Source organism: Equus caballus, chromosome 14 (assembly GCF_041296265.1).
Source record: "Equus caballus isolate H_3958 breed thoroughbred chromosome 14, TB-T2T, whole genome shotgun sequence".
NCBI classification, from domain to species: domain Eukaryota; kingdom Metazoa; phylum Chordata; class Mammalia; order Perissodactyla; family Equidae; genus Equus; species Equus caballus.
The window spans coordinates 105,676,919-105,699,306 of NC_091697.1; the positions used below are offsets into that span (position 1 = coordinate 105,676,919).

At 44.2% G+C, this 22,388-nt stretch overlaps 1 long non-coding RNA gene across 1 annotated transcript in view; it reads left to right on the forward strand.

The window, feature by feature from the left end:
* The window catches only part of LOC138917369 (uncharacterized), a 35,990-nt gene extending 14,052 nt beyond the window's left edge, over nucleotides 1–21,938 (forward strand). Inside the window, exon 2 of the long non-coding RNA XR_011425239.1 lies at nucleotides 18,455–21,938. This is a non-coding gene — a long non-coding RNA (uncharacterized lncRNA). The remainder of the gene's footprint in view (nucleotides 1–18,454) is intronic.
* Nucleotides 21,939–22,388: the final 450 nt, after the last annotated feature.

Consider the following 22,388-nt stretch of genomic DNA (forward strand, 5'->3'; position numbering starts at 1 on the left):
CGTTTCTTTTTTTTCTCCTCTGGATACATTAATCGGGAGAAACTAGGCTATGGTTCTTGTGACAAGGAAAGAAAAACCAGAGCTCACTTTACCCCTCCCTCCATTCGATGTTTAATATTCAAGATGGTGCACAGTTTGTTGAGAAAATCAGGTACATGTTTTGTCATTCCCCTTATGGATTTCAGTCAACACATGGAGGTGTTTGAAATGATCTGCTAATCCAGTTTCCTCTCCTTGAACCATCTGGTTCGAATTCTGTCTACCTGCTTGGAGTGCTCCAGTCTCGTCTGCATGTACATATAAGGAAGTCACAACTCATTAACAGTTTAGGGCAAATCCCTGTGGAAATATACAACTTCACTGTTGTGGTAGGTTTCCTCTTGGGAGCAAATTAGATAGGACTTTGATGTAAACCAAAGAAACCTGAGGGTTTTTGGAAGACGTGAGTGGTCCTAAAACAAAAATTAAACTAATTTAAAAGCTTTTATTTTAAATGGGAACCAACTTATTGCAAACCATTAGCTCACTAACACCACAGCTCAACTATAAACGGTCAGGTGTAGCGATGAGCAGAATGTGGTCTTACTAGCTTCATGATGGGACCCTTGATCTAATTTCAGGAATGAGCATCCACTAATAATAAAACTAGTGGGTAAAAATCCTGTGGCAGATGTTTCTCATTGGCTAAGCCAACAGACCTACTCAGTCTTCTTATGGCCTCCATTTTAGCGGCTGGAAATCTCAATACTCTCTTTCCCAGCCTCCCTTGAAGCAAGGCATGTCTGTGTCATATGGTTTTGGCCCATGAGTTGTAAGTCAAAGCTTGCTGGGGGTTTCTGGGAACTATTTCTCTTTCCTGATAAACGGGAAAGACCTATTTCCTCGTCTTTCTTCTTAGACACGAAAAGAAAGATTGAATGTAGATGTGATGTCTAGAGCACAGGCAATCATCTTATGATCATAGGGAAATAACTGCAGACATCAATCTGACTTTGGTAATGTACCGGACCAAAAGCAACAGCTGCCTCCCTCTAGATTTCTTCCTACTTATTTAAGTCACTTTATTGGTTACTTGCAGTTGAGAGCAATTCTAACCAATTGGTATAAACCCTATACACTTGCATGTGAAAGGTCTACCTGAGTTGAGTAACTCAGTCAACCTTCCTTCCTCCACTGTGGCAAATGGGGTCTCCAATGGGTTGGAGCATCCATGCAGGCCTGGGAGGTAGCATTTGGGCCTGAGCACAGGGTGGGTGATATAGTGTGGGTTGAAGGAACAAGTCAAAGACCCAAGAAGAAAGATGAAAGATTATTTCTCAGCCTCTACTCTACACATGAGGGAGGGATGCAATAAGAATGTCGCAGTCCACCCATCTTACATGTCTTGAGTGAAGATAAAGTCAGCTCTTTGTATCGTACTTGCACCCCCCCACCCCCATCACAGGCCCAGTCTCTGATTCGCTCAAACACCCCTCTTTACTTCTCTCCTCCTACTTCTCAAGCACCTGGAATCTCCTCATGAAGTCAATGCAGTGATTTATTTGCTTCTTTCTTTCTTTCTTTATTTGTCATAGCTAGACTTTGATCCAATTTCCACCCCTTCCTCAATTCCCTCCATCTTCCCATTTTTCTTAAACACTTTCCCTCAGTACCCCTGGTCTCATCTTACACAAATCTAGTTCAAAGGTACATTCAAAATTTATAGCATCTGACATTTTAGCTGAAAAAGAAAATCTTCGGTGATGAGGAAATAAAAAGAAAATCCTTAAGAGCTGATGCAGATGTCGCATTTTCTGACTTAAAATAGGATATAATATCTAAAAGAAAAAAGCTGTTGTAAACATTTTTACTTTTCTTGAACTGGATTTTGTTTAAAAACAAAAAAAAAAGAGTACCTCCCATTGACCTAATATACAGAACAGAATAGAAAATTGGGCTACAGAAATCTGACTGTGTTCGTTTGTATTTTTCCCTAGAGGTGTGCTGATCAGGGACAAAGAATCTTTTCTAAGAGGAGTTTTTTCTCTGTCCTGGAAAAATCCCGAAGACAGACCCCCGATTCAGCAGGTCAAAGGCCCACTTCACCAGAGGTGCTGCCTGGGCAGGAAATGGTGGATTTCCTCCTCAATGGGATCCCCCAGGAGCAGGGTAGGGGGGAGGGGAGGCAGCTGTTCTGACCACTCAAATTCAGAATTTGAATGGGGAGAGACCGCCCAGAGCTGAGGTCCGGTCTCCAGGTCTGTGGGGACGGGAGAACGTGCCGCCTGTTTTCACAAATCTGAGTCAGTGCTGATGGAAACGCCCAGAGGGAGGGCGAGGCCCTCTGTGGAGCCCTACGCTCTGGAGACGGTGTTTCCCGAGATGCGTTTTGGGGTTTCCTAAGACCATTAGATGGTAGTAAGAGCTTCGTGAAGTGAAGTTTCCTCGGCCAAATAGGTTTGGGGAAACACTGACTTAGATCACATTAAACAAGTGTCTTCACGATGGTGGTTCTCTAAGAGGGAATTTAGTGTCCAGTTTTCCCCAATTTCCTTGACGGCAAACTTACTGTTTCTGTTTTTCTTTTTGGTGGAGTAAGAAAATATTCCTCAAACAAGCAAGCAGTTCCTACAAGGTAGGGATATACTTCAGTGAGAAACCTGTTTCCAGGACCCATCTCCTTTCTCTCAGTCTTCATCAGCAACGTGGGTGATAAACGCTCACTGTACTGGGCCACTTGTACCCAACATATTCTGTTCTCCAGTGAAGAAGGAACCAAAGCAGGACACCATACATTTAATATCTGAAGACTGTTCTAGAAGAACATGGTCTTCCCCAGAAAGAATCTGAAGACTGAGTACATTGTTCTGCCCCTGCTTATTGGCAAAGCAAAGTTCACCTTTTTGAAGGGGGAAAAACTCAGAGAATGTGGTACTGCTTACACAGCACAGGAAATTATTGGCAAAACTGCAGCTGTATTTTTCAGAGCCTTGTGAATTACCCATTGCATTCATGTAGAAAGCCGATTGCTTCCCCTTTTTTGTTTGGTCTTGAAACAAACTCTTGGCTAATTTCTTTGTCGGGAAAGAAAAGAATTTGAAAATGATTGTTCTTTTTAAAAAATAATTGCTTTTTTCCTCGTGTTTTTTTTTGCCAGCTGGGATGATCCACGATTAAGATCTCTATTCTTTTTAATATCCCTAAAGCACTACATATGCTGACAGCTTGCAACTTGAATTCCCCAGCCCAGAACTTTTTTTTTGAGCTCCAAACCAATGTAGGCAACCACCCACTGAACAGACGTCCCAGGATGTCCCAAGGGCACCAAATTCATCTTTGTTACTCTGTTCCCCTCTTCCTGTAGCCCCCTCCTGACTAATGGTACCGCTATCCATCTACTAACACAGGCCAGAACCTGGGCCTGGTCCTTCTCTCTGACTTTTTGCATCCGCTTGTCAAGTCCACTTCAAAGTAGCTCTCAAAAATGTCACCTCTTCTCCGTTGTCTTTCCCTTGCGTTGCTGACCGTCTTTCAAGATCTGACTTCTCCAGCCTCTCGCGTGTCATCGTCTCATCTTGTGTTCTGCTCACTGCGTTCTGGACAGTTCCCCAGACTCACCCTGTTGTTTCACATTGCTCTGCACTTTACCTGCTCTTTTTGTTTCTTCAGATGCCCCCCATTTTTTCCCTTCCTTGCCTGGTGAACTTCTACCTCGTGTCTGAGGTCTGAGACCTCCATCAGGTGCTTCTCTTTTCAGAGAAGCAGAGCCTTCCCTGAGCTCCCCAAGCAGAAATGGCCACTCCCACCTTTGTGCCTCCACTGTCCCTTTGTCAGAGTCCTTGATTTTTACTTGGGCATGCAGAATCGTGAAAAATGACACATGATTGTTGTTTTGGGGTGAATTGTTATGTGGCAAAAGCAAACTGATGCAGCGGGGCATACAACAGGTGCTTAATAATGTTCAATGAGTAAGCAAATTGTGAATACCTGAGGGCATTTTATTTTCCTCTACAAGATGAAAGAGAAGAAGATAATGTTCGGTGATTGAGTTCCCTACCTTGGAAGCTGACTACTGGAGAAGGAGGTCACTGGGGGAATGCCAGGGACTTAGTCATTCTCTCTCTGCCATCCTGGAACGTTCACTGGGCAGATGGCAGTGGGCTGCGTGCTCCATGGGGGCCCTTCCACACAAGCATTTTGATGCCCTGAACTCCATTCTCACAGAACTGGGACCAGAGGTCACCTGGCTGGCACTTCACCTCCTGTAGCCAGCTGAGCATTTGAGACTTTTAAATGAGCCACTAAGCATCAAATTACCTAGTACAAAGCCTGACGTGAAGTATGCACTCACTAAGTGTGACTTTTCCTGTCTTGCCATTTTTTAAAAGGCAAAAATGCAAAATTAAATTTTTTCATGAAAATCTGTGCATAGGATGTGGGAAGAGGATGATGGCCAAAGGACAGGATGCTTTGCCCCTCTTTCTTCTAGAGGCAAATCCCCCCCCCCCCCCCCCCCGTCTCTCTGTCTTTCTCTCTCTCTCCTCCCCAGCCTCTCCCTCCTCACTGGCTCCTGCTACTTCATCTGTGGAGAAGCTCAAGCTCCTCTTATCGTAAAGAACCCTCCTTGATTCTGCTCTGCACATGCTTGGGCTACTCCCACCAGGTGACCTAAACTCTCGGGGCCTCTGACTTGTTCCTGTTCTGGCCACCACAACCTGGCTTCCATCCCAGCTATTCCACTTACTGCTCCTGCTAAGGTCAACACTGACCTCCTTCTTGCTAAGTTCAGTGGAAAGTTCAGTCCTTATCTGATTTGCCAAGTCTGTGCCAGGAAACTCTTCCAGTGCTCTCCTTGAAGCCCCGCCTCTCTTGGCTGCACGGACGCTGCTCTGTCCTGGTCCTCTTCCTACCCCTCTGAGAACATCTTCTCGCATTTTTTCCCTCTTTTTCTATCCGAATATTGATATCATAGTCTTACCATCCTTTGAAACCCAGCTCAATTTCTACTCCTTCTAAAAAATCAAATCCCATTTCTATACTTACTGATTGTAACTTAATTATTCTAAGGCTCAGTTTCTTCATCTGTGAGATGGAGCTCATAAGAGAACCTACTTCGTAGTATCCATGTGTGAAGATTCAGTGTAAGGAATGTAGCACAGTGCCGGCTGTTTATGTAGGTCTCGATACATGTTGGCTATTATAAATATTGTTTCCAGATGTAATCGGTGTCTTTGTCTCACTGTGTTTCTGAGTGGACATTTCTCTCTGGATTGAGAGATCCCGAGGTGGTTGGGGAGGGAGGAGGGGAGCTGGTTTACTCATCTTTTTATTCCTTTCCAGCTGCTGTCACTCTTCCTTGCCTGATGTTGCTCTGACTCACACTAATGAGTTCTGTATCATTCAGCACAGCTTAGTTTGTGCAATTCGGTTGCATTCACCAAGGCCACTCTGAGCTATCAGGTGAATGTCGGGCGCCGAGCGAGGCCTGGAGATGCTCACATGAATGAGGCTCAGTCCTTGCCCTCCAGGACTTCTAAGCTGGGCTAGAGCTAGCGTGGGTGTGAACTACCAAACCTCCACCCGACTTGGAGATTTGTCCTTGATGACCACGATCTGGCTGATCTGGTGAATTTTGGTTGGTTGAAGGGATAATTCAATGTATGGCTATAGTTACACAATTTGGCACTATGATGGCCTGAATCTGACGTGACCGTGTCCTGCTTGTGCCCCTGAGGTTGTTCAGGTGTGCTTCGTCTCCTAACAGCTGCTGCTTCTTCGTGGGCACAGGCTAACTCTGTTGACCAGACTGCCACGGCCACTGGGTTTACTCTCCTAGGGAGTCTGGAGAATGTGTCCCCAGGCATCTCTTTCTTAAGCAACAGAAGAGAGTTTGGACTAGGCGACCTCTGCAGTCCCTTCTGACCTTGAAGCCCTGTGATGGAACACAAGTAGCCCAGAGCCTGTGGTCTGAGTGTCGGCGGCAGCGTTCTCGCGGGCCTGTTTGGCTCATTAGTGTGAATCAGTAAATGGGTGCTGAGACAGTCCTTGAGAGGTGGCTTCTGGTGGATTAAGGTGGAGGTGGGTAGAAGAAAGTGTACTCTGAGGGGAACGGTAGTTACAGGGCCACCTAAAATAAGACTGGCTCAAGTGCCACCTTTTCCTGGAAGCTTTTGTGCGCTACGGGCCCTCGGCTCGTGTAGCACACTGGTCTTTGTAAAACATTCTAGACTTGGATGGCGATGAACCTCTGACCACGCGGTCTCTCTCTCTTAAAATGATATCTGCTTTTAGCCTCCAAAGAGCTCTTAATCTACTTGCAATTAGGGACCGTGTCTTACACATTTCTGGGAAATGCTCCATGTCCCGTAGCACCTGGTTCCGTGCTGGTGACAGTACTGTTTCACAAGAACTTTGTTGATAGCGTGAAAGCGAGTTTCCAAGGACTGCAGCCTCAGCCTTCTGACCCCGGCAGGCGGGAGGCTCTCCCTCCTTGGTGCCAGTCCCTAGAAGGATCTTAGAGAAGGCTGTGCTAGAGGCAGGTGCGCACAGTGTGGCCTTTCCCAAAACTTGGGCACACCAAATCCATTGCTGCTGTGAGCTGAGTTCTTTCATGCTTGGTTTCCAGGAAGAATGAACCTGGTACAGAAGATGGGGAGACAGACTTTCCTTGGAGTGTTGGTGGGGGTGAGCTTCCCCCTCTCCTGGGGCAGCAAATACTTTATGTCCCAGCCCTGACTCCCACTTCTAGTTCAGGTCTCACAGACCTCTTGGAGTCCCAGGATGGCCACAGGAGTGGTGGATGCAGAGTTTTCCAAAATTTCATGCAAATTTGTGATGTATAATTTTTCTGGAGAAAGAGTCTATTGCTTTAAACACATTTATGTTCCTCAAAATGCCAGGAAACACTACTTTCTCCACATTTCTCCTCCGCAGGCTTTCTTGGGAATGAGCTGTATGGGAACATGCCCAGATCCTACGAAAGAGGGTGGGGATGAGCAGCCGTTTGGCCTGGGGCCTCGAGCTCAAGGGTGGAGCTTAAATTTTGACTTTTTTAAAAAAAGACTTTATTTTTTTTAGAGCAGTTTTAGGTTCACAGCAAAACTGAAAGAAAGGTACAGAGATTTCCCTGCCCCTGCACATGCACCGCCTCCCGCATTAGCAACATCCCCCATCAGGGCTGTTCATCTGTTATAAACCACGAGCCTACACTGACACCTCATTGTGACCCGCATCCATAGTTTACATCAGGGCTCAATCTCGGTGTTGTACACTCTAGGAGTTTCAACAAATGTACGTACGTCCACCATTACAGTACCATACAGAGGATTTTCACTGCCCTCGAAGTCCTCTCTGCTCTGCCTGTTCCTCCCTCCCTCCCCACCAACCTCTGGCAACCAGTGATCTTTTTGCTGTCTCCATAGGTTTTTTTCGCCTTGTCCAGAATGACGTGTAGTTGGGATCATATAGTATGCAGACTTTTCAGATTGGCTTCTCTCTCTTAGTAATATGCGTTTAAGGTTACTGTATGTCTCTTCATGGTTTGATAGCTCATTTCTTTTTACTACTGAATAATATTCCATTGTCTGTTTGTACCACAGTTTATGTATCTATCCATCTACTAAAGGACATCTTAGTTGCTTTCAAGTATTGGCAGTTATGAATAAAGCTGCTATAAACATCTGTGTCAGGTTTTTGTGTGGACATGTCTTTCAGCTCCTTTGCATAAATACCAAGGAGCATTACTGTTGGATCATAGGGTAAGAGAATGTTTAGTTTTGTAAGAAGCTGCCAAATTGTCTTCCAAAGTGGCTGGACCCTTTTGCATTCCCATCAATGAGTGAGAGTTGCTGTTGTTCCACATCCTCGCCAGTGCTTGGTGTTGTCAGTGTTCTGGATTTCAGCCATTCTAATAGATGTATAGTGGTAGCTCATTGTCATTTTAATTTGCATTTCCCTGATGACATATGCTGTAGAATATCTTTTCATTTGTTTACTTGCCATATATATATTTTCTTTGGTGAGGTGTCTGTTAAGGTCTTTGGCCCATTTTCTAATCAGGTTGTTTGTTTTCTTATTGTTGAGTTTTAAGAGTTCTTTGTGTATTTTGGATAACAGTCCTTTATCAGTTGTGTCTTTTGGAAATATTTCTCCCAGTCTGTGGCTTTCTTTTCATTCTCTTGACGGTGTCTTTCACAGAGCAGAAGTTTTTAATTTTAATGAAGTCCAGCTTATTAACTCTGTCTTTCATGGATTATGCTTTTGGTGTCGTATCTAAAAAGTCATTACCAAACCCATGGTCTTCTAGATTTTCTCCTGTGTTATCTTCTAGGAGTTATATAGTTTTACATTTTACATTTTGGTCTATGATCCATTTTGAATTAATCTTTGTGAAGAGTGTAAGTTCTGCATCTGATTCATTCTTTTGCTTGTGGATGTCCAATTGTTCCAATACCATTTGTTGGAAAGACTATCTTTTCTCATTTTATTGTGTTTACTTTTGATCTTTTTAGTGGCAAACTTGTTCATGCCTGTAGGTCTCAACACTAATATTGCTTCTAAATCAAATTTTTCAACCTGCCCTCACCCCCGTATTAGCTAAATCTGAGGGTGGGGAGACTGACTCAAAGTCAAGGGTCTTTAAGTTTGGAAACCCTGGGCATCAAGGAGCCTCTTTGGAGAGCCTGGGCACTTCTGGGTCCAGCAGCGAATCTGGAGCAAAGACCCAGGAAAGGTTTTCTCCTTTCAGTAAGCATGGAAAGGAAAGGCTGGGAGAGACCTTGCCTGAAAGGCAAGCAACTCATGAAGTATCAAGCCCCCCAAAATTAAGTAGTAGCATCCCACTCCTGTGGCCAGGAGGACCTTCAGCAGAGTTCCAGAGAAGCATCATGGCACCCAGATTTTTATACAAGGAAAGATCTGCTTTAGCTTCCGCTTTAAGCCAGAAATTCTTTCTGACAAAAGAGGGGTTGAACTGCCACCCTTCCTTTGCTGAATAATACAAGAACAGAGAGGGTGCTTAGACACAGAGAGAGCAGGAACCATAACATTATGTAGCCACTCCTGGAGTTAGTGAGTGACAAAGACTAAGAACTACATGTGGTTGGACTCTGGGGCCCCGAAGCAGGCGGTGAACACCAGGCGGCACTGTCATGGTCAACTTGGGGAATACAGAAGAGGCTGCACATGGACCAGCCTGCTTAACACTGCTTAACACTAGGAAAGAGTTTCCCAGTGGTTTTGCATGAAAGAAAAATTAACATGGAGATCAATAGAAACTGTATATCCTTTATGCTTATTTTAAATACAAACACACGTCTCTAACACCTATACAAAGTACACTGTACATATTTCTCAGAGAGTGCGTTCTTTTGTTCCCAACAAAATCTTTTGTTGTCCTCAGAAGATCGTGAGTTAAAGAACTCCTAGGTAATATTATATTGAGGAACCTGACTTGGCTGCTTCTCCAGGACAACGAAAGTCAGTATCAGGTCTCAGACTGGGCAGATCCACGGATGCGTGCCCCCTTTCCAGAACCCTGCCTCAGCAAGGCTGATTTCTGTCCGGGTGTACTTCGTACACGTAGTTCTAAGATCATGGCTACCATGTTGAATGTTTCTGTGGGCGCAGAAATCCCATTTGTCTCTGTGACTACCTTTTTGAGTTTTAGTTCCTTTTGTTAGAAAGATAGGAGGAGGAAAGTGGTTTTTTTGGGTATAATTGTTAAATAGTGTATTTTTCAAATATAATAAGTAACGGTTATTGAGTGCTTACTGTAACCTAGGTACTGTTTTAATTGCTTTTCATGTATTAAATCAAGGACTCCTCACAACCACATCATAAAATACTACGATTACCCCCAATTTACAGATGGAAAAACTGAGGCGCTGCGAGACGAAGAACTGGCCTGACGGTAATAGTTGGTAAGCAGCAAAACTCGGAGAGAAACACAGGCCAGCCCGTGCCTTCCTGATTCTGCGCTTCCCTTCAAAGTGTCCAGACTGCCAATGAGGCTTTCCAGAAAGGCTGTCATGATAACTTGGTCTTGGTGGTCTCTGGGCACAGGGCTCGTTCATGTCACTGCTGGGAGAGGGAGCTCTCTCTTGCCCTGACGTGTAAGGTGAGGAAGTTGCGGGGAAAGCAGATCTCGCAAACACGTCATGCCTCTGCTTAACTCCTGGGGCATCTGTGTTGGGCGCATAGTGTTGGATGAATAATGACAGAGAATCCATATCAAGTGGTCTGCTGACTTATTTCCCCTACATTGTATAATATTTATTCTCAGGAAAAATAGTGTTTATGGTATCGAAGCAAAATGGAAATCAAAAAATGTGAATTGCTCAAAAGTCTTATAAACAGAAGTTTGGTAGAACCAGAAATATGATTTAAGCTAATGGCCTATTCCTTCTAAATGAAAGGGTCATTTTATGTTTGCAATAATCTCTTGAGACCCCTCTAACACACATGCTCTACCACTTGCCCCCTCCAGCCACACAAACAAATGAGCATCAAACCAAGGCGCAAGGACACCAAAACAATGAGCTAGCCCAGGTGGCTGACAGGGTAAGCAAATGCCTCCTGATCTATCTAATAAGCTTTGAGGCTTAAACAAACACCTACTCTGCGGCCAGGCCAGCCTTGTCACAACCTCAGTTAAACACGCTCTTCTGATGTTGACACTGCCCTCCAGGCCACGGGCTCTAGCAAAATGCACCAAGTCCCACGGCCCAGTGGATGGGTTTTCCAACGGGACTCTTGTCAAAGAGCGGTAGAGCTGAGGGCTGAGCTGGTGCTTAGGCTCAAGCTGACATTGAATTGATGCCTTGCTGGAATCCGAGGCCTGAGGCTTTGTGTCCTAACCAGAGAGATTTTCACAGAGCTGGAAATGCCCTCCTGTTCTCCCTCACTTTCTTTTCCTCCCACCTCCTCTACCCTAAAACCTGCGTCCCTGTGACAGAGTCCTCTGTGGAACTGGAACAGTCCAAGCGTCTTGTCCTGCCTCCCGTTGCTTGTCTAACTTCTGGTTTCTGTTTGGCCCAAAGGAGTATCATGCAAGATTAAAAGCAGATTGTATGACAGCAAAATGACTAAATCATTTCTCATAAAAGACAATTAAAAAAAAGGATTGCATTACCTGAAATAATTATTACAACAAAGTGTATTTTGAATTTAATATTGTCTATTGCTCAGAAAAACTGTGGTCATTAGTGTGCACTTGAGATGGAAGGTGGAATGCCCTTACGGATGAGCCCTCTTCCTTCCGTAGACCCTGTGGCCTACCACGGTGCACTCATGTCATCCTCACAAGTGACCCTCGAGGTAAGCAGGACAGAGTCATCATCACCATTTCACAGACAGGAACCCCAGAGGCTGTGACCTTGCTAAGGTCCCAAACCAGTTACGAGTAAATTCAGACCTGTTGCCGAATCAGTCCTGGGTTCTTCCTAACACACAGCCCCGCGTAAGTTCATCATCATACAAGTGGTTGCTTTTCTAGTGTTTCCTAGAATCTTCACACCCCAGAGAAGGCAACGCCTTGTCCTATTGTAGCTTACAATGTCAGAACCTTCATCTGTCGCTGAATTTTCGGGGGGAGGTGGATGGCAAGAGACCCTTATTTGCCATGTTGAACGCCACACCCCTCACTCCCCAGTAATCTTTGACGAGGGGAGAGTGGAGTGGAGTGTAAGATCCCATTCTTAAGCCAGGAACTTAAATAATGGAAATGAGTTATGTGATTCAATTATACTATTCAGTTAAACGTAAGTAATTATAGTCATCTTCGTCCTTTGTAATCTTCTTAACCTTGTGGTATTTCCTGACTCCGACATACTTTCATGTGATCACGTCTATCAGCTGGGATGATGACTAATTCCTTTGAGCTATTTTCTGTCTGCTTGTTCTTATTTGTGACGGGGAACTCTCTCTTTGTAAATCTGCACCAAAAAGGCCAATTATTATTATTACTTTTATAGATGTGGCTTAACACAGTGCCCGGAACCTAGTTAGTGCCCAGTAAATGGCGGGGATAATAATTAAAGTCAAAGTTTGCACAGGAGCCTGCTGAGCAGGTAACTTTTGAAGCACTGCCGTCACACGATAACTTGGGAAATCTGGAGGGTTTTTCAAAAGTGAGAGAGTGGCCACATCAGAAACCCAAGGACAAGCAGCCAAAGAAAGAGTTTGCCATAGTATCTTTTTATTTATCCCTTTCATTTCTTCAATTCTTCCATGAAAAAGACAAATGAGGACTTCCCAAAATTGACATTCACTTTGTAAATAACCACACTTTGGAAGAATAACGTGAACCTGCTTGCCTGATGGGAAGAGCTGCGACAGTCTTCCCCTCGGCATCTGACGTCGATAAAGCACGTCCTGAGGGACTGGTGCAAGCCAGCTCCACCCGCGCCAGCCCGGCTCACCTTCAGATCAAAGAACTTCCCCCAGAGGCCCACCCATCCACTTGGTCCTGAGAGTCTGGACCAAACTTGGCAGAAAATTAAACACCCAGTTGTGACGTGCAGGTAGGGAGTGGAGTCAGTCTTGAGCGCCTGATACGCTGCAGCCTTACCAGCTCCCACTGTGTAGGTCCAGCTCCTGATTCAGACTCCATTTCCCCTTCTCGAAACTACTTAGATATTCCTGTAGCCAGGCTCCTTTCCCCAAAACCGACAACAGCAGGCAAGAATGTGCCTGCACAGTTGCATTTTAAGGGCAGGGCAGTGGGAGCAACACCTGCAGGATGCAAAAAAATAAGGTGTACATTTTCTAAGTTCTAAACAATTGTCTGTTAATAACATATGTGTCAAATGAGCACATTTTAATTTTTGTCCTTTAATACATGTTGTAATTTAATACGGTTGTAATACACATCTAAACAATTATAATACACATTTTATTCTTGTCCTTTAATACACATTCCATGAAAACATAGAATTCAATTCTGAGGCCTTTATAGTTACACAGTCGGCCCCCAGTGCAGGCAGGACCAGATGTGCGTTTGTTTCCTAAGTTGTAACAATTCAGCATCATTTGGGCTCCCTCAGGGCACAAGTTAGTATCTCCAAGCCCTGTGATGCCAGATATTCCTGCGATTAAACAGTCGATTCAAAATAAACGATGGCACAGAGATTGCAAACATGAAGAAACATGATCACTTGGAGCTTTTATTTGTGTTTAGAATTTTAAACAGCGAAATGTGTGAACTGCTAGATTCTTTACTGTAAGAGACTGATAGGTATGTTTTTTCTTTTGTAAAAAATACATTAATGTAAATTTAAAAGTATTAATAATTTTTCCCTTTTATATACTTTAATTTACTTTGATTTTTATTATTAACATTTTTTAAAGGCATGATTATACACAGGCTGTTCAACAAAAGAACATTTTCGGGGCCGGCCCGGTGGCCCGGTGGCTCAGTGGTTCAGTGCGCAAGTTTGGCTTTGGTGGCCCAGGGTTCGCCGGTTCGGATCCCGGGTGTGGACATGGCACTGCTTGGAAAGCCATGCTGTGGCAGGCATCCCACGTATAAAGTAGAGGAAGATGGGCACGGATGTTAGCTCAGGGCCAGTCTTCCTCAGCAAAAAGAGGAGGATGGGCAGCAGATGTTAGCTCAGGGCTAAGCTTCCTTAAAAAAAATAAATAAATAAAAGAACATTTTCACTGTCTTTGTTTCTTTTCTGGCCATTGTTGTCCTTAGGTTTATTTCATGATTATTACTAAAAATGATTTTGTTGTATTGAGGAGAGGGAACATGTTAAAAAATGATTCACTCAATGTGTCAAATACTCCAGGTGCTCCACTGAGTCTGAGTTCATTGTGCTTCCAGAACACTGTGATTTGGACTGGATGGCATCCTTTTCCCCATAGGGACCATTCCATCATCTATGTTACTTAGTCCTTTTATTCTTAGCTTACTTCTCCGATGAGATACCGGCATGCCTTGCATCAAACCTACCAGGGTTTTGACACTTGAAATGTCAATGACCACGTTTCCCTTACAGCAAACATCCAGATGAAAAGAAAATTCCCGTTAATCATCTAGATCTGTTTACTCAAAGGCAGACATCTGGTTGATTGAACACTTTTATCAGTGTCACGATATGGTCAATGTCAGTCTGGTATACTTTATCTTTCAAGTACATCAAAGACAGCAGTCATGTAGGTGTCATTCTTATCAGTAGATAAGAATGGGCAATGTTGACAAAAATGGGTCTCTGTACTGAACAGGGCTCTAGTCAGCCATGACTACAGATCTTATATGAGCTCTGTTTTGCCACTACTGGTTTCAAGAACAACTTCTTTATAACGGGGTCTCCATGTGGCCCAGTCTCAGGGCGGTTTAGAGAAACAGTTGTTTAACAAAAAGATATAACTAATAGCAACTTCATTTTTAACTTATGTCTAGAGAAACTACAAAGGACAGAAGGAAATACCCCTTTAATTTGTGTCAAATTATCTTCAAAGTCTTGCCTTCCCCCTTCAGCCGCTTGTTGGGTGCTCTGCAGAGAGGAGTGGTCCTTCCCCGTCTCTCTCTCCACACTCTAAATTCCTAACCAAAAAAACCCCCAAACACCAACAAGCGAAAACTCCCAGCTGGTGCAGCCCCTCCTTTCCCCCATGGTTTCTTGTCTCTTCATTCCTTCTTCTCTCTGCTTCTCTATCCGTTTCCCTCATTCTGGAGAAAAGCCTGGAGGAAAGAAAGGAATGCCCTGAACATACACATCAACGGCTTTGTCTCGTGAAGTTTCCCAGATGTGCTGCTGTGGGAATGACACCTCTATGACATCGTACTTGATGTAGCGCCAGGCAAACCTTATAATTACTTTTTGCCCCTTGGTGTTTCTAACGTACCCAAGGGAAAAGCTTGAACTTTGTTATGTCGCACTGATCACAAACCATCAAAAGTCACAGGGAACTATGAGGTTTGAGATTGATGGCAGCCTAAGGTGCCTTAACAAGTCACTTGATGCAAGCCTAACTCAGCCCCAAGTCATTCCCACTTAATGGTTGCTCAGAGGCCTGTGCAAAGTTGTTTGTTGGTCTCGGTCCAGTCATTGGTGGTCAACTGTCCATGACCAATGGTCCCATTATTTGACCGGGGAGTGCGGCTGCTGAGCTGTGTCAGATCTCCTTTCGTATTCCTCCTCTGAACATGAGCTCAGGTGTTGCGTGGTGGTTGAGGGTGAGGGGCGGCAGTTTGGGAGAGGAAAGGACATTTTAAAATGTGAAATTACTGTTGGCTGTTGCTTGTTTTTGGCCCCAGGGGGCCAGAATAACAAGCTCAACCGGTGTCAAACTCCAAGAAGTGTGTGAAGCTGCATGTTAATGGCTCAGGCTGGGTGTAATAAATTGCCAAGAACAGGGCTTTTCCGGATTGTTGTGGGTTCGGAGGGAAAGTGGCATTTTCACAGCCTCCTGATTATTCTGACCCGGAGAACTTTCCAAACACGCTAAGGAAATATACAACTGCAGTTCCGCAAGGCTGATCTTTCCAAAAGGGTGTCCAGTGTCATGTCTGGAGACATTTGATCTTAGTTGCTGTGACGGCTTTTTGATCAGTAAACTTTTTCTTTTCTCCTTTTCTCCAGTTTCATGACCCAGTGTACCAGTTCACTTCCTATTGCACATCCACTCTCCACGTGCAGTTTCAGATGACTGGCGTTTTGTCTTGATCAAAGCTAAGGGGAATTTTACGTTTGCTTTGTTTCCTGGTTGCAAGTCAATGGGGGTAATTTTTAGGAGATAATATAGAACCAGCCAGAAACACAATTCTTTACTTACTTGGAGACCAGGAGCCGAACTGTGTGGACCTCAGGAAGTTCTACTGCGGAAATTATTAAAAGAATATGAATTTGAATATAAAACCCAAGACAAAGAAATACAATTTACTCCAGAGCAAGTGTATTCTTTCTGGAAGCAGAGCATCATCTAGTAACTTACTCCAATAAAAATCAAATAAAATGCAGAGCAGATTTTCCAATGGTTTCCCAACTTTTATTTTCTCCGGAGTCAGTGACCTGCAAGCTCCTTTATGATGCCTGAGTTGGAGGGCCCGGGGGGCTGCTGTGGCCGTGCCCTCCTCCTCTCAGGAAAATCTCCTGGGTCAATAACCTTTTATTTCTGAACTTTTAACCGGAGCTAGTGGGCCATGAAAACCTAAATGCCGTTTCTTTCAGATTCCTGGGAAGCGTCAAGTCTCTTGAATCCAATTCTCTAGGGGAGTTTTACTCAATATAGTCAGGTCATTGATCCTGCAGCAACAGCCTCAGGTCATTCGTGCGTCACTTCTCTAGGGAAGGACAGTGTCTGCGGAAGAGTAGGAAGGTGATGTCACTAGAGGAAGCTCTCCTTTCTAAGGCCGGGAGACTAGCATCAGTGGGACTAATAGGGATGGGGATTGTCTTCTTGGTGGAAAAGGTAGAAAGACTGATCATAAGGTACGTCGTGCTTACTCTGAGGCTTACTGGAGAGCCCGTGGGCAGCACAGGGGTCTGAAAATAAGCAAGCAGGCAGTACCCGAGTGCTGATGTGCTCCTGATGCCCACATGTCCTGATCATGAAATGTTCTGGATGGAAACATCACGGGCTGTGACAACTGCTTGCTGGAAATTTGAAACAACTTGAAGCTGCAGCACAGGCCTGGCCCACAAAGCAACAAGAACATGGCCGGACTGAGATAATTGGTCCACTCCTCACTAAGGGAAGATGAGGCCCACCCTAAGCAGGAAGTCATTTCTATAGGACTTGACTAAATGACCAGTCACGTTGTTTTTAGAGAACAATATCCTTTTCCAATTAGGCAATTGATATTTTACTCAAGCAATTTCCAAGACCTTCATTGGGTTAACATCCCTGGATTCCTGCCCAACCCTGTCAGTATTTAACTGTAGGATATTGGACTCCAATCGCTCATGGTGTCCGCATCTGTGCGATGGGAACGCTGTTACCTGCTTGCTTATTCCATGTGGGTACTATATCAACAGCAAGAGATGTTAAAATGCTTTGGAAATAAGGAAAGCAATTATGCCCACTCTGTCCTTGGAATTGAGTCAGACTTTTGTTGACAACATCCTGGGGAAATGAGTTTCAAAAATCTGCTGCTCACCACAGAAGGGACGCTTCTTCACTCCTTGCTTTCTTTTTTGGAGGGGGTGGCAAGGCTTCAATTTGTCTCTCACACTTAAGTGTGAACTTGATACAGAATGTCTCTTTAACATTTTATTCATCAAGAAGAGTTATCTTTGAAAATATATGAGATTTTGCAGCTGAATGGCTGAAAAGCCAGCTAATCAATAGAGACGTTATAACCCAATGGCAGTTGGCTCTGCGTTCACAGCTGCGATCATCCTTTATTGCGTCCCACAACAGGACACTGAAGGAGCAGTGCAGAGTTTATGAAAACCTTATGTGAATTGCTCATCTTCCCTGCTGCATGTTGGCCGCCCTGCTGTGTGAGATGGACTGATGCTCCTTGCTTCTGTTTTATAAACAGAAGAGACCTGGAAAATTACTCAGGAAAGGCATTGTTGGGGGAGAGCGGCGATTTGGGGTAAATCTCTGCTGGGCTTGGCAAATTAATCTTTGCCTGCCTGGTAGGTAGATTCAAATTTAGTAAATGATTTGTGGCTCTCAACAGGTGATGGGTTATCTTTAATTCGACCAGATGGTTAACCCTGATTTCATTAAAATATGTGATCCTCTGAGTCCCTTAAATCTTGGCCTCAGGTGTTTCTTCTCTGCCAAATAACATGGTCTCTTTGCTGTTGAAAGGGCTGATAAGTGCTGTAAATGACCTTGCGGCTGTTATTTTCATCCAATACATGTTATTTTCATCCAATCGTGATTACGTATCTCATTAGATTTCTTAGTAACTCCTTTAAAAAATAAGCCCATATTTAAATACACCAGTAATGCACAAATATGTTCTTGTCATAAAATACTCAAATGGTACAGGAGAATCAAAGCCATCCTGCCAAACAGTGCCAACCCCCTCTCCAATGAATCGGACCGCCTTGCCCCCGTCTCCATTCATTTACCTTTACGTGCATATATGTGCATATAGAAAAATATACTTTGTTTCTGTTCGGTATGCGTGTACATATTTTAACACAAATTGGGTTATATTTGCACAATAGTTTGCTTTTTTTTCCTTGATAGGTTTTAGATGTCTTTCCAAGTCACTGCATGAAGGTCCATATCATTCTTTTAAGCTCTCGATGGTATTCTAAAATACGGGTGTATAGTAGTTCATTATAGTTTAGTTAGACTTTTTCCAATTCTTTACTATTGGAAACTGTACTGCAGTGAATATGCTCATCCATGCCGAGTTTGTAAGGGGGATTTTTGGGGAGACGGGTATGAAGACTTTCATTTCGCGGGACCAAGGGGAGGGAGTAATAAGCTCCCTGTTCGCCGCGGTGATGGCAATCCGCTGATGTGATAAAAGAGACTCTGGTTTCCGTTTCTGTTTCCGTAGACACAGTTGTGCTCCTCTGCACCTGGAGAATCCGTCACTACGCAAAGCACTTTTATCCCAGGAGCACATGGTCACAAGGTCTTGGACACTCATCAGTAAAGACACCAAACAACACCCAGAGATACCAGATGAATAGTTTCTCTGGAAACAAAGCTCCTCTGAAGAGAATTACGTGGACTCGGAGACAGCCAGAGAATCTTCTGTTCTCCCCGTTCTGAGCTGGCAGAGCTGGCTGAGAAGGAGGCCATGGTGGGGCCAGGTCAAGTATATTCTTCTCAGGGCCACGCAGGCCCCTGTGATGGTGGCTTGCCTGTACTCCCAGCTCCCGGGGGGCATGGAGACCCTCCTCAGAAGACAGATTTTTTAAAAATTGAGGTATAACTGACATATGACATTATATTAGTTTCAGGTGTACAACATAATGCTTTGATATTTGTATGTACTGCAAAGTGACCACCACAATAAGGCTAGTTAACATCCATCACCGCACATAGTGAAAATTCTTTCTTGTGATGAGAACTCTTAAGATCTACTCTCTTAGCAACTTTCAAATGTGCACTACAGTGTTATTAACTACAGTCACCATGCTGTGCATCACATCCCCATGATTTATTTTTTTTATAACTGGAAGTTTGTACCTTTTGACCCCATTCACCCACTTTGCCCACCCCTTAAACCCCACCTCCACCCCCGGTCTCCGGCAACCACCAATCTGTTCTCTGTATCTATGAGCTCGGTTTTTATTTTTGTTTTTTTTTTTTGAGATTCCTCATTTAAGAGAGCACAGTTTCCTATGCCTTCCAGGCCACTGGGCGAGACACCCAAGTCTCCCGGGCAGCAGCCGAGCGGTGGGCAGCACAGTCACAGGTGTCCTCTCTGGAAAATAAGGACCATGTGCTGAGGAATGTCCCTTCTCCTCTCCTTTCCAATCAACTACTTAAATTGTTTTACCTTTGATAAGAAAATTTTGGAGAATATAGTGGATCTGAAAGACCTATCTTTTAAAATAGACGGATAGTTGTATAATAGAAATCTAGAGCAACTTGCAGAGCGTATAATGTGAAAATGGCAAAATCAAGATGGTGGATGATGATGATTATATTAGTTCACATGTATTGACCATTTACAGTATGCCAGGCTCTGCATGTTGTTTTACAGCTCCTCTAAACCTCCCAGCAACCTTATTATCCCATTTCAGAGGCAGAGAGACTTGTGCTCACAGAAGATATATAACCAGATTAGAGTCGGACAGCTAGAAAGTGGTGGAGCCTGGATTTGCACCCAGAGTGTGAACACTTGACAATGATCATGATTATACTTCTATAGATTAGCAGACTTTTGGTATGTCCATATGGCTTCTGTGCACTCTTGGTCTTCCGAGAGAGAAATTTTTTCCCGTGTAGACTGATTGTCTGCCCCAAATCCCTGACTCTTTTCTCAGCTTGAGGAGCTGGGTTGTGCTAACCACAGGAGAACCTGAAGGTCTCCAGGCTGTAAACTCAAGGGATGGAGAGACGAACCCTGGTCCAAGTAGCAGGTGAATTCCTATAGAGGGAGAAGGTGATTTCTCAAGCTGTGACATCTTGGTAAAATATTCCTCAAGTCCAGCTCTCTTGGCAATGACTATACTCACCAAGTAAACTTTTGCTATTATTTTGATTTTCTTGCTGGAAATGGAAGGTTCAAAGAGGTTGACAAGAGAAGTCCAGTTATCTTGGCCATTATGTTTATCCCTAAAGTAATACACCAGAATTCTGGATTGCTGGCCAATCTCTTGTGATCTTGGTAAACATGACATGGAGAAGAACCAGCACGAGGAGAGAGGAAGAACCGATTGCAGAGCAATGTGTTTCTCTCCTTGACCTGAAACGCACGAAGACCTGTGGCTGGAGTCTTCCTGGTTTGGAAGAGAAGAACTGTAGATGGGCCTGGGGGCTGCTGGCCACTCTGATTCTGTGGACTGGACTTGGCCCATGACTCTGCCTTCATCTACCAGCTTGTGCTTCGGCTTCATGTATATTTTAATTTATTTCCATTTCTTTCCACCCACTATTTTGACTCTCTTTGACCTCTTGCCATTCTCAGAAGACCTGAATAATCACACGTAAAAATAAGGTTTTTGCAAGGCTCCTGCTCACAGGGGATGCCACATCTAGATGTGGAGGCTGTGAAGGACTGATGGCTGTAGGCTATTTTGAGGGGCCGCAGCATCCACTGTCTATTTGTAAAAACTTACTTTCCTGTCAATTTCCTGCCAGAACTGATGTAAATCAAAGTGTCAGCTTCTTGACTGAAATAATTTTGTTTTTCCTTCTGCAAAAAGAGGTTTTCAGATGGAGTTAGCCTGACCTCCTTGTGCCCCTGGGGAGGTGTAACAGCAGTGTGCCCTCCAACGCTGCAGAAGGAGATAATTGCTCCTCCCTCCGGCCATGACCCATCCTGGATGCTGGGCTGACTGTGTTCAGGACTGAGCGGAGCAGAGGCCACGTGGCTGGAGCTGACGGCCCTTGGGGGCACACTCTCAGAACTGCATGGAAGCTTTGAACTCGGGCAGAAGGGCTCTGGCTGCACATATCGGACAAGGCCAGGATCTGGTCAGTGTGCCCCAACTTCTTATGCTCTCCTTGCAGTCTTCCAACACACACGCTTCTCTAAGTAGGACTCAGAGCCACATCTATGCTACGTAAAATAAAGCAACTTCTTTATTTTCCTTTGATACCCTAGGTGACCCTTTATAATCCTGACACTTTTTAGGTGCAGGGAACAGACATAGGCTGGAATTTATCTTCTTAGTTGAACCATCAGATTATTAAAGATCTTCCAAGCAGATGCCAATGTCGAGTCATATTCACAAAAAATATGTATTTTTTCAGTGTGAGAAAGAAACTTGCTGGTTTAATTCAATTCCTCCGCCTCTCCCTCATTTATCTTTTAGTTTTATCACAAGTCTAAAAAAGGGAGCAGGACCACATTTAATCTTTCAGTTGACCATGTCTTCACGATTCCTTCAAGCCTTAACAATTTCCCATTAAGTCAGCCTCACCAAGATAAATGAAGCTGAATAACAGGCCTGTGAGGGGTGCGCAGTCCGGGAGGTGAGGGGGGGTGGGATGAGAGAGCTGGAAATGAGCATGCTGAACATGCAGACTAACCCAGGGGCCTTGTCTCCAATTTAACAGCCAGTGGCCATGATTTACAATCCAAGACCTCATTCTTTGCATCTTATATCCCCAAGACATGAAGAATGGAAGGAATGAAAATGTCATTTATTTCTTACATCGATGACTTATAGGTTAAGGAGATTCTCTTGGACATCAGAGCAAGTTGCCCTTGACAGATGACTTTGCTACTGTATTTGATTTCAAGTTCCCACCAAGGAGTGCCAAACAAAATCTGTTATGCTTTAAATTGTCATATAATTTCTGCCCCCTTCTCTGTACTCCACCACACGCCCAACCAACAAATAAATCATGCCAGAGTCTTTTAACCACACGCTTTAAAGCAAAACAAGCACAAGGGACATTTTTCAAGCCAACATCTGGACCCATTGTTCAGGAAGAACTCTACCAGTCAATGGTTAACGTTTCTTGACAGGTCACGGCGTCCGGTCCATTTGGGAGAGCATTCGAGGGTGATCTGAGGAGGCTGTGGAGCCTTTGCATGTGATATAGACAAATGACCTGTGCTGACACAAAGGGCTCTAAAACCATCTAGTCTGAGTTGATTGAATCCTCAGGCACGGATGCTGCCTCCGTCAGATGGTCCAGGCCAGATGAAGCAGCTTCAGAAAGGGCCTTCTGAACCCAAGATGGCTGGAGATGAGAAAAAGTGAAGATGAATTTTGAAAATCAGGCTTTTTTTCTCTTGAAGTTCTGTGTTAGTCAATCTGAGGAAAGTATTCTCTGGAAAAATGCACTCTCATGTCTAAAAGTCA